The sequence below is a fragment of the Monodelphis domestica genome, chromosome 2, assembly GCF_027887165.1.
Source record: "Monodelphis domestica isolate mMonDom1 chromosome 2, mMonDom1.pri, whole genome shotgun sequence".
NCBI lineage: Eukaryota > Metazoa > Chordata > Mammalia > Didelphimorphia > Didelphidae > Monodelphis > Monodelphis domestica.
In genome coordinates this window covers 438,220,100-438,232,854 of record NC_077228.1, presented here as the reverse complement: position 1 = coordinate 438,232,854, position 12,755 = coordinate 438,220,100, and positions in this window count along the sequence as shown.

Below are 12,755 nucleotides of genomic sequence, written 5' to 3'. Positions count from 1 at the left end.
TGTAATAATCTATATATTTCTATACTTGTTATATATCTGTATATCTGTTTGTGTATATGTATATGTGTGTATATACATGTACATATGCATATACATATATATATAAAAAACACACATATTGCTTTAAAGTTCACAAAGCCTTGTTGTGAGATAATTTGGTCACAATGAGAGCAGAAATTAAATGGGAGATTTATATTATTATATTATATATATATATATTACAGAATTATGAAGTCCTTCTAAGATCAGTGAAAAGTTTCTGGACTAAGTGGAAGAAATTAAGGATAAGAAAGGCACAGTCCCAAATTGAGGAGAAGCAAATCTTTCTGTTCTGAGTTATATGGATGGTGCAGGTTTAGGAAAGAAGGGCTGAGACTCTATTAGCCTCAGTGCTTTCCCCTGCAAGACTGTATTAAGTCTAGGGGAGTGGCGTACGCACCGAGAATACATAGGTCTTTGGCTCATTGGAGGGATGGGATGCTTTCTGTTGTTTAGTTATTTCAGGTGTGCCTGACTCTTTATGACTCCATTTTGGGTTTTTCTCAGCAAAGATACTGGAATGGTTTGCCAGTTCCTTCTCCAGCTTGCTTTAGAGATAAGGAAATTGGGGCAAAAGAGTTAAGAAAGTTACTCAGGGTAAGCTAGTAAGTGTCTGAGGCCAGATTTGAACTCAGGAAGATGAGTCTTTTTGACGCCAGGTCCAGCACTCTATCCATTGCATCACCGAGGTGCTCCTTGACTCTCTGGTGATCCTGAAGACCCCCTGGTAAGTGGGCTTCACAAACTGTTTATATCCCTGGGGAAGTAGAACTCATCAGAGAAGGAAGGTGATCTGTCTTTTTTTTTAATTTATTTTAATTTATTTATTTAGAATATTTTTCCATGGTTACATGATTTGTGTTCTTTCTCTCCCCTCTTCTCCAGTTCCACTGGTTTATACATGTATCATTGTTCAAAACCTATTTCCATGTTATTCATACTTGCGGTAGAGCTATCTTTTAACACCAAAACCCTAATCATATCCTCATCAAACCACACGATTGATCATGTTTTTCTTCTGTGTTTCTGCTTCCACAGTTCTTTCTCTGGATGTGGATAGCGTTCTTTCTCATAAATTCCTCTGGATTGTCCTGGATCATTGCATTGCTGCTAGTAAAAAAGTTAGTTACATTCAATTGTGCCATAATGTATCAGTCTCTGTGTACAATGTTCTCCTGGCTCTGCTTCTTTTGCTCTGCATCAATTCCTGCAATTCTTTCCAAGTCACATAGAAATCCTCCAGTTCATCATTCCTTTCAGCACAATAGTATTCCAAGGTGATCTGTCTTGACTGATTATGATTAGTATAATAGTTATAATCAAAGGTTCATAGCTTTAGGGGTAGAAGGGACCCAAGGGGCTGGCTATTTATCAAGATCAATCCCCTCATTTTGCAGATGAACTAAGTCAGGCACAGAGAGGGTAAGTGACTTACTTAAATCTCAGATCTAAGAAGTATATGAGGTATGATTTGAACCCAGGTCTTCCTTATTTCAAATTCAGTATTTTATACATCATGCCAATTTATCTCAAAAATCTTGGTTTTGCATTGGCTGAGAGTCCTTTGTAGTTTTTGTAAAATTAAATAAAACCTGTCCTCTGATTTTTGTTGTTGTTGAGGACAGCTAAAGCTCCCTCTCTCTCCCTCTCTGTCTCTCTGTTTCTCTGTCTCCCTCCCTCTTTCTCTCTCTGCCTCTCTCCTCTTTCTGTTTCTCTCCATCTCTGTCTCTCTTTCTTTTTCTCTCTTATCTCCATTTCTCTCTTTCCCTGCTCTCTCCTCTCTCTGTGTTTCTATCTCTGTCTCTCTTTTTCCCCTCTGTTTCTCTCTTTCACTCTCTCTCACTCTGTCTCTGTCACTATTTCTGCATCTCTGTCTGTCTCTCTCAATCTCTATCACTCTCTTTCCCTCTCTCATATGAGAGATGAGTAAAGTGCTCATGTTTCGTGAGGAAACTCTGAGTAAGGGTATGAGAAACACAGTGTCTGGCACATAAGAAGCATCTAATGAATGTCTGTTGACCTTGAGCCAGGATCATTATGGAAACCCATAGCCTTGGTTCTAGACCATGGTTTACATTCTATTATCTTTGCTCTGCGGATAGGGAAAGCCAGTTTGCTAAGCAAATTAGTGTCACTAATATTTCCAGAGGACGTTTGAATTATCCAAGAGAATACCTTGAAGGATTTTAGAAAGAGTATTTGTTGTTAATAATAATTATAAGTATAATAATAGGTTGATGTTTATATAGTACTTTTAAGGTTTTATAAAGTGGCATAAACAGACTAGTTTTATTTGATCTTCACAAACACACTTTGAATTGGGTCCTACAGGTCTTTTTTTTTTAACCCTTACCTTCCACCTAGAATCAATACAGTGAATTTATTCTAAGAAAAGCAGTACAGGTTAGGCAAATGGGGTTAAATGACTTGCCCAGGGTCACACAGCTAGGAAGTGTCTGAGGCAAGATTTGAAGCCAGGACCTTCTGTTTCTAGACGTAGTTTTCTATCCACTGAACCAGTTCCCTGCTCCTCAAAATGTTTCTTATAAAATAAGTGATATACGAATGTGGCATTTTATTGTTTTATTACAATAAATATTCTAATCATCTCTCTTAGGAAGCATATTTTTCTGAACCCTTTCCCTCTGTCTTAGTATCAGTTCTAAAAGAGAAGAGCAGCAGGGGCTGGCAATTGGGTTTCAGTGCCTTGCCCAGGGTCACGCAGGGAGGCAATGTCTGAGGTCACATCTGAACCCAGGTCCTCCTGACTCCAGATTTGGAGTCCTCTCACCACTGTGTCACCTAGATGCCCATAAGAAATGTTTTAAATAGAGTTCTATATGCATTTGGAAGTAATTAAGCTGAGTAGTAAAATGGACCCAGACGTGTGGGTCAGGAAACCAAAGTTCTTCCTGGTTCTGCTAGATACCATGACCTTAGGCAAGTCCCTTAAAACCTCTAGGACTCAGTTTCCTCATCTACAAAATAAAGCTGTTGGCCTAGATGATCCCTAAGGGCTCTTCCTACCATTCAATCCTATAGTAGGCAGTGTGGTGTAGAGGGAAATGTGAAATCAGAGAATCAAAAGGCCTGTGTTCAAATCCAGATGCTGCTGTTTATTATCTGTGACCTCAGACAAATTGCTTCTCTGGGCATCAGTTTCCTTACTGTCGAATACAAAGGTTGGAGGAAGCTGGGTGGCTCAGTAGATTGAGAGCCAGGCCTGAGATAAGAGAGGTCCTGTGTTCAAATTTGATCTCAGATACTTCTTAGTTGTGTGATCTTGGGCAAGTCACTTAATCCCATTTGATTAGCCCTTACCTCTTCTGCCTTGGAACCAATAAAATATGGAAAGTAAGGATTTTTTCAAATATAGAAAGTAAGGATTTCCCCCCCCAAGATGTAAAGTAAGGATTTTTTTAAAATAATAAAACTTTAAAGTTTGGATCAGATAGTTTCTTGGGTCCCTTTAAAACTATTATGCAAAGAAAACTGCATTTCTTTAGAAATCACAATTCAAACATCATTTATTCAAAATAGTCTTCTTCAATCTACCCAGAATGGTAACAATGAACTGAAACATTAAAAAACATTCTTACTTCCTAGCTGTGTGACCTTGGGCAAGTCATTTAACCCCAATTGCCTGGCCCTTACCACTCATCTGCCTTGGAACCAATATAATATAAAGGTTATGTTAGCATAGATTAAACAATAGCATATTAATTCTATTTCAGTCATAGATATATCACATTCCTCTTGTTCTGTTTTCAACCAGCCATTTCTGAAGTCTATGCTATTAGCAGTCCTTTGAGTTAGAAACCTTTGAGTTAGAAACCTATGAAGTTATTACTTATAACCCCCATGAAGTTAGTCAACCAAAAAAGTAGTGAGCTCATCCTAAGCACTGATATAAAATCTAAGTTTTGATCAGAGTTGATGGGAAAGTTGGAACACAGTTTGACAGGAAAGTTGGAAGAGCCTCCCAGAAGTACAAATGGCGTGTCAGTAAATAAATCACATAGCAGGCAATAGGGAGACTGGATTATTTTAAGGAAGAAATTATGATGGGGATATTAAGTGCATCAGTGTAGGGGGGGGAAGCAACTGTTGATATATATATCCTGACGCAACTGAAATTTGGCTTAATCAATGAACCATAGCAGGGTTCTAAAAACAGGGCATCCTCTTCCTCCTTCTTGGTCTTCATCCTTCTCACTCACTTCTAAGTAGCACGATAGTTAATAATCATGACAGCCAGCATTTATATGATGCTTCACAAATATTACCTCATTTTATTCTCACAATTCTGGGATGTAAGTGCTATTATTATTCAACTTTATAGTGGAGGAAACTGAGGCAGACCACAGTTAAGTGGCTAGACCAGGATCACACAGCTATTGAGTATTCGAGGCTGACTTTGATCTCAGATCTTTCCCTGATTCCAGGTCTAAAGTATTAGATGTTACCAGGTGTGGGTCACACTTGACTCTAGCCAACAACCTTTTCATTATTCCACCTTTCTACATAAAACAAGTGCTATGTTCATTATGACATTCATATTTGTTTTTACAGCAAACATATTAATAACCTCTCAGGAAACACTGTTTTAATATTTACTAGGTGTACACTGAAAGCAATAAAATCGAGAGGGAGCTGTATTTCATTTCATCTTCACAGGCAGAGCAAGTATTACCTCCATTTTGGAAATGAGGATTTTGAAATTCAGGGAAGTGAGAAGACTAGCATGCAGTGAATGGAATCCCTGGGAAATTCCAATCTGGTTCCTTTTGTTGTTGTTGTTAAACCACCTCCCGGCCCCTGTATATATCATTTCTGTACACTATTTTGCACGCTATCTCCCCCACTGAAATGTGAGCTCCTTTTAGGGCAGGGACTATGTTTTTGCTCTTTCTGTGGGTCCCCAGTGCTTAGTACACTGCCTAGCACAGAATAAGCATTGAATGAATGCTTAGTACAGTATCTGACCAATGATAAGCACTTAAAGAATGCTTGTTAACTGACAAATAGAGAAATCTGGAAGACAGTTGGGTTTGGAAGGGAAGATAATGATTTCTGGGTTTGGACATGTTGAGTTGGATACCTTCTGAGACATTCAGGTAGAGATATCAAGGAAGCTATTGGAGATATGAGACTGGAACTCAGGAAAGATGAGAACAGGATATGTAAATTTTGGTTATCTGTGTAGAGGTGCTCATTGAATACATGGTAAGTGATGAGAGAATAGAGAGAGAGAAGAGGTGAACACCAAAAGTTGAACTCCCAACCAAAACTCTTATATGTAGCAAGAGTTTCTTCTTTGAATATGAGTTAAGAGGCTCCTATGGAATAGTGAAAAGAGCACTGAAGGGCAGGTAGGTAGGTAGCTCAGTGCATAGAACACCAGACCTGGAGATAGGACATTCTGGATTCAAATCTGGACTCAGATGCTTCCTAATTGTGTGATTCTGGGCAAGTCACTTAACTCCCATTGGCCAACTCTTACTGCTCTTTGTCTTGGAACCAATACTTAGTATTGATTCCAAGTAGAAAATTAAGGGTTATAAAAAAAAACCCCAAAACCTGATATTGTTGCATCACAGAATTAATGAAGGGGGCTGAAGTATAGGAAGATTAGAGGGATCAGGTTGCAAAGGGTTGTAAAAAACAAAGGATTTTGTATTTGATCTTGGAGTTAAGTGCTCACTTACATTTATTGAGTAGAGGAGTGATGTGATGAGATATTTGCTTCAGGAAAGCTACTTTGGCAGCTGAGCAGAGGATGGATTGGAGGGGAAAGAAAAATGAGTCAGAGAAACCAACCAGAAGGCTATTGCAATAGTCCAGGCATGAGGTGGGTGTAAGGATCTATGTTCCTGCTCAGCTATTTTAAGTGAATAGAAGGGGACATACATCCAAGATATGAAGGCAGGAACCCTAAAACTTTGCAATGAAGTGGATTTGTGGGGTAAGTACAAGAAAGGAGCCAAGGATGACACCCTATATATATGTATATGTGTGTGTGTGTGTGTGTGTGTGTGTGTAAACATATATCTCAAAGATACCAGTTCTCCATATAAATGTGTATATGTACATATATATATATATCATTTCATGTGGCACTTTTGACAGTGATAGAGAAGTTTAGAAGAGGAGAATACTTGTTGGGGGATGTAGTAGTGGAGATAATAATGGGTTCTATTTTAGCCATGTTTAGTTTGAGATGTCTACAGGATACCTAGTTCAAGATGTCTGAGAAGCAGTTGGTGACTGAAGCTCACAACAGAGATTAGATCTGGAAACAGAACTGAAAATCATGTGAAAGAAAAGATAAGTTAAATCTTTTGCCCTGGGGAACACCCACAGTTAGAGGGCAAATTAAGGAAACTCAGAGTGGCCAGGAAGATAGAAAAACCAAAACCAAAACCAGGAGTGACCAGACAGTCAATAAGAATTTATTAAGCACTCACTCTATGCCAGGCATTATGTTAAGCACTGGGGATACAAATGCAAATACAAGCAAAAAGAAAGTCAGTTCTTGTCTCAAAGAGCTTCCATTCTAAAAGGGGAAGACACAACAAAAAAGGGAATTGAGAAGGAGGTCATGGTGATGAAGGCTGGAGAGTCAGAAGCAGAACCAGAAGAGGGATGAAGGATGACTCACTTCCATGCTCTCCTTCCCCATCTCAAAATGAAGACTTTAGGAAGAACTCACCACTGGAAGAAGGGGGCTACAAGATCATAAAAGCCTAGAGAGGAGAAAATATTTAGAAGAGGATAAGTGACAGTGTCAAAGGCTAAAGGAAGGTCAAGAAGGATGAAGATTGAGAATAGACAATTACACATGTCAATTAAGAGATCCCTGGTAACTTTTAAGAGACTAATTTCAACTGAATGATAAGGTTGGAAATTAGATTGCAAAGGGAGAAGAAAAGAGAGAGGAAGAGGCAGCATCAAGGGCAAATAGCTTTCTTGAGGTTTAGCCACAAAAGGGAGCAAGGAAATGGAGGTGGTTGGATTAAGTGGTTTTTTTCTTGTTGTTGTCGTTTTTTTTTTAAAGACTAAAGGAGACACTGTCATACTTGCAAGTAGCAGGAAAACAGACAGTAGAAAACAGTGAAGACTGATTAGAGAGTAGGAATGATAGAGGGGCATTCTGCTAGAGAAGATGGGATGGGATAGAATTAGTAGCATATGTAAGTTTTTTACGATAAGAAGGAGGGCCACCTTTTCATGTGAGATATGGGTGAAGGAACAGACAGTAGGGCAGTGACAGGGGAGGGAGGAAGTGCTCTCATTGGGCTGCTGGGCAGGGGAATAGGTCATGTGAGAAATGTCCTCAAGTGGATGGATCAGGGAGGGGAACAGCTCCCTCTGGATTTCTAGTAATGAACTCTGGTTGGTGATGGGTGTGTGACCACAGAGAGGATTCTGCATGCCCCTTTTAGCACTTGTGCCATAGGTTTACCATCACTGCAGCAGGTGAAGACATCTGAGTGATGCAAATGGCTTCAATATTTTTATTTATTATTTCACTATTCTTCCAGTCATCATCCAGACTTAAAACCTAGAACTCATCCATGATTCTTCATTCTCTCTAAGCCCATATCCAATCAGTAGCCAAGCCTTGATGGTTCTGCCTCCATGGCTTATCTTGCATTGGTCCTTTCTTCTTTACCCCATACTCCAACAATCTACATCTAGCTTCTCATCACCTTTTGCCTGGATCATTGCGATAGGTTTCTAATTTGATCTTCCTGCTTCCAATTTCTTTCCTTTCAAAACAATCCTCTACAAGCTTCCAAAAATGATATTTCTTTCTTTCCTTTTAAATTCCTTGATTTGTTTTTTTATTTTAAAGATAATTTCATTTTACCAATTACATGCTAATAACACATTCCCACATGAGTTTTCCTAAGCTATATGATCAAACTTATCTCCCTCTCTCGCTTCCCTTCCCTCTCCCAGTTGGCAAGCAATTTGATCTGGGTTATATGTGTATTGCCATGCAAAACATATTTCCATATTGTTCATTTTTGTAAGAGAATAATTATATAAAGCCCAAACCCTAAAACAAAAAAACAAATAAGCAAGTGAAAAATCACATGCTTTGATCCTCATTCAAACTCCAACAGTTCTTTCTCTGGAAGTGGATAACATTTTTTGCCATAAATCCTTCAGAACTGACCTGGATCATTACTGAAAGTAGGTAAGCCTATCACAGTTGAACATCCCACAATACTGCTGTTACTGTGTACAGTGTTCCGCCTGGTTCTGCTTATTTTACTCTGCATCAATGTAGGTCTTTTCAGCTTTTTGTGAAATCATCCTGTTTATCATTCCTTACAACACAATAGTATTCTATCTTATGCCCAAAGGGCTTTAAAAGAATGCATGTCCTTTGATCCAGCAATACTACTTCTAGGTTTGTATACCAAAGAGATTTTTTTAAAATGGGGATGGACTTGTTTGTACAAAAATACTTATAGCTGTTCACTTTGTGGTGGAAAAGAATTGAAAATTGAAGGGATGTCCATCAAGTGAGGAGTGGCTGAAGAAATTGTGTTATATTATGGTGATGGAATACTACTGTGCTGTAAGGAATGATGAACCAGATGATTTTTTTATGAACTAGAAAGACCTACATGAACTGATGCACTGTGAAATAAACAGAACCAGGAGAACATTGTACACCGTAACTGAAACATTGTAGGACAATCAAATGTAATAGATTTTGGTACTAATAGCAATGCAATGATCTAAGACAATTCTGAGAGACTTAGAATGCTATCAACAACTAGAGAAAGAATTGTTGGAATAGAAATGCAGAAGAAAACATACTATTTATTGCTTGTTAATATGGGTACAGGATTTGGGGTTTGGGTTTTAAAAGATTGCTCTATTACAAAAATGAATAATATGGAAATAGGTTTTGAGTGATAATACGTGTATAACTCAGTGGAATTGCTTGTTGGCTTTGGGAGGGGGAGGAAAAAGGGGAGGGAGAGAACAGGATTCATGTAACCATGGAAAAAAATTTTAATTAAAAAAAAAAGATTAGGGGCAGCTGGGTGGCTCAGTGGATTGAGAGCCAAGCCTAGAGATGGGAGGTCCTAGGTTCAAATCTGGCCTCAGACACTTCCCAGCTGTGTGACCCTGAGCAAGTCTCTTAACCCCATTGCCTAGCCCTTATTACTCTTCTGCCTTAGAACCAGATCACAGTATTGATTCTAAGCATAAAGGTAAGAATTAAAAAAAAAAAAAGATTGCCTAAAGATGATCATCCACATCATAAAAAAAAAAGATGGTATTCCATTACCAACATGTGCCACAATTTGTTTATCCATTCCCCAATTGACGGACATCCCCTCAATTTCCAATTCTTTGCCACCACAAAAAGAGCACCTGTAAATATTTTTGTGTGACTAGGTCCTTCCTCCCACCCCCTTTTTATCTCTTTGGGATACAAACCTAGTAGTGCTTTACTGAATCAAAGGATATGCATTGTTTTATAGCTGTTGGGACATAGTTCCAACTTGCTTTCAAGGATGGTTGGATCAGTTCACAACTCCACCAGCAATGCATTTCATTAGTGTCCTAATTTTGCCACATCTCCTCCAACATTTATCACTTTCCTTTACTGTCATACTGACCAACCTGATAGCTGTGATGTGCTACCTCAGAGTTGTTTTAATTTGCAGAAAATGATTTTTCTAAACAGCAGTTCTGACTATGTTACACTGAAACTCCAGAAGTTTCAGTGGGTCCCCATTGCCTATAGGATAAAATACAAATTCCTCTCCATGGTATTTAAAGCCTGTCACAATCTGGCTTTAGCCTATCTTTCCAGGGCACAAGTTACTGTCTCTTATGCATTCTATGCTCCACCCAAACTGGTTTACTTGCTTTTCCCCTTAAGCAACATTCCATCCCCCTTCTCAGTGCCTCTACATAGGCTGTCCCCCATGCTTGGAATGCTCACCCCCCCCCCCCAACCCATTTCAATGTCCTACTCTCTCTAGGTCCCTCCAAGACACAACTAAAAGGCTGTCTCCTTCAAGAAGTCTTTGTTGATCCCTCCAATTATTCACATTTCCCAAAGCATAAATTTATTTTGTACGTATACTTTATACACTTACTAGTGAACATGTTGTATCTCCTTTGTAGAATGTAAGCTGCTTGAGGGCAGGGACTATCTCACCTTTACGCTTGTATCCCCAGTGCCGGTGCCCTTTAATGTTTGTGGAATTATTGTTGTAATGTTCTGCTTATTAACATCAATCTGCTTATCAAATCAAGTTCACTCACTTGCTCTACTAACTAGCCAATCATTCACTCCAGAAAAATGTATTTAATTGTTCTTTAATATAATATATTGAGTACTGGTTCCAAGGTAGAAAAGTGGTAAGCGTTAGTCAATTGGGGTTAAGTGCCTTTCTGTCTGAGGTCAAATCTGAACCCAGGACCTCCTATCTCCAGGTTTGACTCTCAAGCCATTGAGCCACCTAGTTGCTCCCTCCAGAAATCATTTTTAACCATAACATTACGTTGGCACTGCAAGGTAGCTCAGTGGATAAAGAGCCAGGCTTGGAGACAGGAGGTTCTGACCCTGGGCAAGACACTAAACCCCAACTGACTACCCACTCTTCTGCCTTAGAACTGATATGTATTGACTCTAAGACAAAAGATAAGGGTTTTTAAAAAACAAACAAAGCAATGACATTACAGTAGAAGTAATGTGCTACAATAGAAAGATCACTGGATATGGCACTGGATATCAGAAGATCCAAGTTCAAATTTTGGCTCTGCTAGTTACTACTTTTGAGATCTAGGGTGAAAGGAGGATGTTGGAGCAAATATCTTCCAAGACTCCTTCAAATTCTAAATCTAGGATCTTGTAAAACATTTATAGAACACCTACTATGTGCTCAGCACTATTTTCACTTGAATATCTCTTCTACTTTCAAAAGTCTATTTTTTCAGGATACCGGAGAAGGGAGCATGTTGAAATCACTCACAAAGAAGTAAACATTCCCCAGGTGCTCCTTTATTTTGTACAACAGAAATTTATTTGGTCAAGTGGATGCATGATTGATGTTATTTGATGATTCATGCCACAGAACTCCCTTAGTTTACTCTCTGCAGCAGAAGTCTCTCTCTGAGCCACTTGGGATGTGAAAGTGCCTCATTTCTTGAGAAACTGCAATGGGATTAGGGAGGGAAGAATTCATGAAGCAATTAACAAGAGAGTAATTTAATTCATCTACTTCCCATTCATTTCATGAACACCAACATCAATCTGTGAACCTTCTTAACAAAAATAAACAGAGGGTCAACAAAGGACTTTATCAGTACATTTGATTAGATAGGAAAATGAGAGAAAAAAAGTAGATATTAATAGAGACTCTATTTCACTGGAGTTTTTTTTTTTAGTACATGAAAGCAGAAAATCTAATTTAAAGAAACATTTCTCAGTATATACCAATTACATGACATGCCTCTGAGACCACTTTGCTATCATATGAATCCTTTTTATCAAGTGGTAGCCAATGTCTACACAACAGCAAACAAATGTTTTTAGAAGGAATAAACCAATCCTAATAGGCATAGGTCCTAGTGGGAATTAGATCTCCACTTTGAGATAATTCATTACAATGTTTGCTTCAAAGAAAACATTTGATGCTTTAAAAAAATTCTATCTTCATTGTGATACAGTAGAGAGAACACTGGGTTTGGAATCAGAAGACCTGGGTTTAAATATTTGTACAATGCTACCAGTACAACTTTGAGCAAGTAACAACCTTTCCTGGCCTTGGATTCATCTGTAAAATGTAGAGATTGGCCAAATGACTTCTGAGATAATTTATCTTCCTGTTATAAATTTATGATCCCTTCAATAGTTTTGACTGTTAAGTGGAAGGAAGTATGGAAGAGGAAAAAAGAATTGGATATAAATAAGTATTAGAAAACAGAAGGTAAGAAATTCCTCTGTTTGGAAGAACCACTTTGGTTCTCACTTGTGATTCTTATTCCTCTCCTCAAAGTCTCATGAGTTATAGATAAATCTTCCAGCTATGGTTTAAGTTAATGAAAGTTAGAGAAAAGGGCATAGACATCGAGCAGGGAGGAATCTCAGAAGTGATCTGATCCAACTCTCATTTGTAGCTGAGGAAGCCAAGGGAAGCCAAATGATTTGACTTGGCCATGGTCTCACGGTTAACAAGTGTCAGAGTCAGGACCATGCATCTCCCAGATTAGATCACTCTTTTTTTTTTTTTAACCCATACATTCTGTCTTAGAATCATTCCATCCATCAATTCTAAGACAGAAGAGTAATAAGGGCTAGGCAATGGGGATTAAGTGACTTGTCCACATTTGAACCCAGATTCTCCTGACTCTAAACCAAGTACCCTATCTACTGTGCTACCTAGCTATCCCCCAGATTAGATAATTCTTAGTTCTATCTATAAGGCAACACAACATTTTATTGTCCTCAAAAGACTTGGTACAGAGGAACAAAGTATTTAAAATATAGGGAGAAAATTCAGTATAAAGAGAATATTTGGTTTTACTTACTAAAGAAGGTTCTATTCCTAGTGTGGATTTGATTTGGAGTGTACTGATTTAAATCACTATTCATGAAATTTGATTTAATCAATTTTCTTTAAAAAAGGCATTATTATTTGATATAGCCTCAATATTGATATTTGATATAATGT